Source organism: Mchenga conophoros, linkage group LG7 (genome assembly GCF_057382185.1).
Source record: "Mchenga conophoros isolate Kocher_MC1m ecotype Shallow Benthic linkage group LG7, M_conophoros_male_GT1.1, whole genome shotgun sequence".
Classification (NCBI taxonomy): domain Eukaryota; kingdom Metazoa; phylum Chordata; class Actinopteri; order Cichliformes; family Cichlidae; genus Mchenga; species Mchenga conophoros.
In genome coordinates, this window is record NC_140532.1 from 40,677,372 (window position 1) to 40,683,579 (window position 6,208).

Genomic DNA, 6,208 nt, shown 5'->3' on the forward strand with positions numbered 1-6,208 from the left:
CTAAATTTTATTCAGTATACTGGGGGCAGTGATATAAGAGAGAGACTTCAGCTACAAAAGCTCACATAGTCACATTATTTTTTTAGCTAAATGACACATTGTTTTCTAATCCATGTCTAATTCGCCTTTTTTTTTCCTGTCACTTGTGCTGCTGCAACAAGTTCATTTCCCCAGTGTGAGTTTAAATAAAGTCCATGTCTATGTCTAAATCAACATGGTTACATAAATAAAAGTGCAAGGAAATATTTCTCTACACCACAAAGTTGACTGAAATAACCACGGGATGAGTGGTGACCTAAAAACCACAGGTGACAGGAACTTTGGGAAGATTTGGTCAAACAGAAAGCAATAACCTTGTTGCGTCTCACTTTTTGGCCCATTTGCAACAGGGAAACATATGTATACGTAAAATTCAAATTCTACCTGATTGAATAAAATGTTCTGTGATGAATGGTTGATATTACAAAGACATTCTGTTACCAAAAAAAGAGAGATGTCTCTCCAAGATTCTGTTTTGGATTAAATCCTTTCTTTTTCTCATTTCCTTTGGAACACTTTAAAAGTTCCAAAATATTATCCTCTGGCACAAATTGGAGCAGTGTAGCAACCATTCAGATTTATTAGCTCTTTAGACCTGACCCTGCCACTGATGATCCTCACATGCTTTTTCTTTGAGTTAACTCAATAAATACACATTTTGTGTGCAGCCCCAAATCCACGCCTTGAGGTGGTTCGCATAGATCAGCAACTTCAATCTATTTCCATCATATGACCACTGGAATGCAAAACTCTGTCCACACATTATTAAAAAAAAGTCAAATGCATTTCACAGCTGACCACACAATTTATCTATATTTTTCAAGATATATAGAGATACATTTTGTGCTAAAATAAACTTGCAAAACAAACAAGACAAACAAGACAATCATCATATTGGGTCTTCAAGCTTGTGCATTATACAAACAGATGATGATGATAGAACATGTTTATGTACTATGACTGTAAAAGCTCTTCATTTATATTAGTGAAGTTTTCTGCCTTAAAGGGTTTCTATTGTGCTAATTATCAAGTTAATCTCTGCTCAAAGTTTATCTTACACTGTTTGAAACAAGGTGTTTTAGCACCTTTTACTTTAAGGCCACCCTCCCTTTAAGACAGATTTTCTTCTAATTGCCTAACCCGGGCAAAAAGAAGGTTTGAATACACACAAAAAAAATTTAATATCTGACTTTACATAAATTAATTACATGTTAATTTTCCATGTAATTTCGTAACATAAGTACAATTTAAAATGTAAAATTTAATGGAATTTGATCGAATGAAATTGAATAATACTTGATTAAAATGCATTCAGTTTATACCAACCATATTTCTCTTTATGATTGATTATTGAAATACATAAACCCTTGATAGTGTGTATTTCAGTTGCAGTTTACTCTAAATCATTGCTTCATGTTTTTCAAAGGCAAAGAATAGTTCTTTGACGTGCAGAAGGTGGGAGGGTCTTCCGTGCACAAGGCCAGAGCTCTACGTTTGAGGTGACCAAACTGAGAAAATATTACAGAAAATAAAAAAAGCATGATAAGTCTGCTGCACATTACAATTTGAGTCCACCTGTTCAATTTGCTCCAAGGCTGCAAGTGGTGGGACAGTGAATACCAGTGAATACCAACACAGCCCATTAAAACTGTTTTGTTTTTTTAAGTAAACCAAATGTGTTTAATTTCAAGGTCCCGACCATGTAAAGCTCTTACTTATAGGTATGTACACTGAGAAGTCAAGGAGGACATGAACCAAGTGTGTTTGTGTTTTGCTTTGAGCATCATTGCAGAACAACAAATTCTTCATATATATACACACACACATATGTGTGTGTATGTATATATATATGTATATATATATATATATATATATATATATATATATATATATATATATATAGACATGCACGCACACACACACACATACATATATACATATATATATATATATATATAAAGGCTGAACTAAAAGCACTGAAGGGGTTAATTACTTCATGCCCTCTTGCATAACGTGGATACGCACGCAGGCACCCACACACACACTGCTGCCACAAGCCTCCTCAGCAAAGAGCCACTGCAAGTCAGGATGCCTGTTTCTTTACCGAAATAAATCCTTCCACATCTGCAGAGCGTTAATTAAACCTCAGGAACGCCAGAACCCGTAAGGAGATCAGGTGAATAGAGAGGCCAGTGTTTCCTCAAAGTTATTTGGGGTTCTCATCCATTCCTCACCCAGGAACCGTTACCACGGCATGAGGCTGCAGTACAAGGTGGGGCTGGATCGCTAGATATTGATTTGACTGATTATGACATGTTTGAATTTGCCAGTAAATCATGTTATTTAGGGCTAATGTTATGGTATCTCCAACAATGCCAAAACCTTTACAGTGTTTAAATGTCACACATGCAGTATACTCACTCCTACACAGGGCCCAAAACCTATTTGAAAAATGAAAATGAAAACATGGTTGTTATCCACATTTTGGAGCCTTTTAATAAACATGAAAAATTAGGGTAATCTATGCAGCTCACACTTGCATCCATATGATAACAGAACTATGCTCTTACTATAGACAGACCATCATGCCAGGCTGTTCTGAGACTCTGCAGTTTAGTTTGCCCAACCACGGGGACTCCATCCTCAGCAAAATGAATGATCTTAGAGAAGAACATCGCTTTTGTGACATCACGCTCATCTTGGGCAGGCCACAGGACTCTACTGTCCATCCTCTCCAGTTCCAAGGTCACAGAGTGGTGCTTGCAGCATCCTCAGACTTCCTGCGTGATCAGTTCCTGCTTCACAAAGGCCGATCAGAGCTGAGTGTGGCTGTTGTTTCCAACGTGAAGGTTGCCAAGACACTACTCCTGTCCTGCTACACAGGGTTCCTAGAGGTGCAAGATCTAGTGTTTCTGTAATCACAGAGCTGAATATGGCCATATATCAAAAGTCTTTTGAGCTGAGGTGTTTGTTTTACTGTATAATCATTCATTTCTGTACTATAATGAAAGGTTCTAGATATAGTTTTATAATAGATCCATATTTAAAGTGAACAAGAGGAATATTATTTTAAAGGGGAACCTATTGTACAAATTTTTCAATCCATATTTTTATTCTTACATTCTATTATAGTAGCTCTGCATGACTCACGGTCTCAGAAGCTCACAAAGAAGTATAATAAGTCCTCTTTTTCTTACGGTTGGTGCTGTTTCTTTAATATTCATTGTTGCTTCATCCATTGCTGGTATGCAGGTCCCTCAGAGAGAACTTGTGAGCTACTTGACTGCAGCCAGTGTACTCCAGATGAGCCAGGTGGTGGAGAAGTGTGTCCAGGCTATTTCACAGTACCTCAGTCCCACCACGCCTTTCTTGAATCTGACTAGACTCTCAGAGGAGAAGGAAACCCAGCAGCTCAGCAGCAGGTGGCTTGGTTCCAGCTTTGATAATCCGAAGGAAAGGGATGCAGCCCTGCCCGACGCTATCATCCACAAAACAAATAGCAAGGAAGTTGGAACAGTCGTGGTAAACCCCAGGTTGACAGCCGGCCAAGAAGCCAAGGTGGATACTATAGGACTGAGAGAACCCAGAGAAGCCAAAATCGACTTATCTCAAGATGCAGAATGTTGCCTTGACATGCTGAAGTTGGGCAAAGAAGGAGATGCTCTGCCATGTTACACAAGCAACCCATTATCTCATGCTCCTCACACTGCAGGTAATCCACACCCTTCTGCAGTTTTACATGACCTAATGTCTTCCACAGCCACCATGATCAGTTCTGCAGCTGACACAGAACTGGTAAATAGTTCCAAAAACCAACACGAACAAGATGTTAAAGATTCACCAAAAGAGGAAAAGAAGTACATGCCAAAGGCAAATCAACTGCAACAAAGTGGAAAGCTAGGGAACTCTAGTCTTTTTTGCCACCCTAAAACACCTCTGTCCAAGATTCATTTTGCTGCAGATAACTCGGATACAGTAGTGTTCCAAAAGCCATACCTATGCAGAAAGTGTGACAAAGTCTTTCAGCACTTTGAGAGCTATGTGGGCCACCTGAAGGAACACAGACAGTATTTCTGTTTGGTCTGTGGAAAAGTCTTTTCTCAGAAGAATAATCTGACTCACATTGGTATCCACACTGGTTTTAAGCCTTTCAGATGCCCTCTGTGCCACATGACATTTACCCAGAAGGCCATGCTGCAACACCACTTCAATCTCCATACATGGGAGGAAGCCCCTTGAGTATACATTGTTGTGCTTACAGCACCAAATGCCAGGCCTCTGGTGCCACCTAAGGGAGAGTTATGGCAACAGTTAGCTGCAAAATGTGAGTTTGCCATTAAAATAGAAGATTTAGCATAGTTATTTAATTATTGCTTACGACCTGGAGGTCCAAAAATTAAATGAAGAAATACATACATCACAATAGAAAATGTTGTTAAATGCACAAAAATACAATTGAAACTAATTGCACGGTTGCACAAATTATAGTTACTTATATTTTTCATTGTTATTGTTATTATGTTTTTATTTATTTATTTTTTATCTCTGTCCATTATTATTATCTTCCCTGCTCATTTACAACCCCAATTCCAAAAAAGTTAGAATGCTGTGGAAAATGCAACCAAAAGCAGAATGCAATTATTTAAAAAACAAAACAGGTTTTTTGTTTGTAGAAACACAAAGAAGGCCCAGGACTGTCAAGTAGCTAGAAGCCAATTAGACAACAATGGGGTAGCATCTCTCTCTTAAAAGTTAATCAACTAGTTTCCTCAGTTCCCAAATGTTTATGGGCTGTTTTTAAAAAGAAGAGGGGGCTCTACACAGCAGTAAATATGACCCTCTCCCTAACTGTTTTGAGATGAATTCACTGCCATCCAATTCAAAATGTCCTCGGGCATTTTCTCAGTTTAAACATTATGATATGATATGTTTTCTGCATTCTATGGTGAATACAATGTGGGTTTCTGGAAAATGCAAATCATTGCATTCTGCCTTTTATTGCAACAAAATTATTCAATTGCAACAAACTGAAGAGCAAACTTGGAGCAAATAAAAGTCTTTACTGTTCTGAAAAACATGAGTAGAGTGAGCTCACAGAAAAGCAACTGCTTCACCATTTGACCCTCTAGAAATTGTGTACAGCTCACTGAGCATGACTCGGCAAGTGGGTTTCCATGCTCTCTCACTCCATCCCTTCCCTACACATGTCTGCTTTTATCCCTCAGCTATCCTTTTGGCCCAGAAATGTCATTGTCACTCATCTTACTGAATGGAACACTAGCCAGTGGGCGCCTCAGATGCCACTGGCACTGTGTGCAGACAAACAGTGAATGCATGGCTTTGGTGTAGGTATTCAGTTTAGAAATTCATGCAAATGTGCGTTTGTGTGTGACCAAGGAAGACAGAGAATGTACATAAATATAGCTGAAGATAAAATTAAGCAAGCATTGATCTGCCTATTTGCACTTGCATAAAGCAACTTAGTCCGAAAAAACATCAACATAAAGAAGTAATCTTGTGAGTTATAGGTCAAAAACAGAAAGCGAACATAAGGAAAACATCTTAAAGTGTAATAACATGAATAGTCATGTGATTGTTTCACTGAGAAGGGATTGAAATTCTCTTCAACAGCAATCAGTGCTGCTTCCATGAACTAGGTCAGAATTTATACAGGCATGTGTGTTTGCACACACCACTGCACACATAAATAAAATCCATGTATGTAAGGTTTTGGAGCACATCCATTATGGATGAGATGCTAAGAGAGAAACAGCAGGGAGGATGAAGACAACGAGGAAGATGGATGAGTAGTGGCAGAGATATTGATGGAGAGTAATTATATTAAGGAAAAGTAGCTTCTTTGGTCTTATAATTAAAATTATACAGGATCCATATGTGGCTCAAGAGTTGGGAGTTTGCCTTGTAATCGGAAGGTTGCCCGTTCGAGCCCCGTCCTTGGGCAAGACACTTCACTCGTTGCCTACTGGTAGTGGTCAGAGGGCCCGGTGGCACCAGTGTCCAGCAGCCTCGCCTCTGTCAGTGCGCCCCAGGGTGGCTGTGGCTACAATGTAGCTTGCCATCACCAGTGTGGGAATGGGTGGATGACTGGATATGTAAAGCGCTTTGGGGTCCTTAGGACTAGTAAAGCACTATACAAATATAGGCCATT

General features: G+C 39.0%; 1 pseudogene; it reads left to right on the forward strand.

Moving 5' to 3' along the window:
• Positions 1–2,128: 2,128 nt before the first annotated feature.
• Positions 2,129–4,354, forward strand: LOC146570672 (zinc finger and BTB domain-containing protein 26-like; annotated as a pseudogene).
• Positions 4,355–6,208: the final 1,854 nt, after the last annotated feature.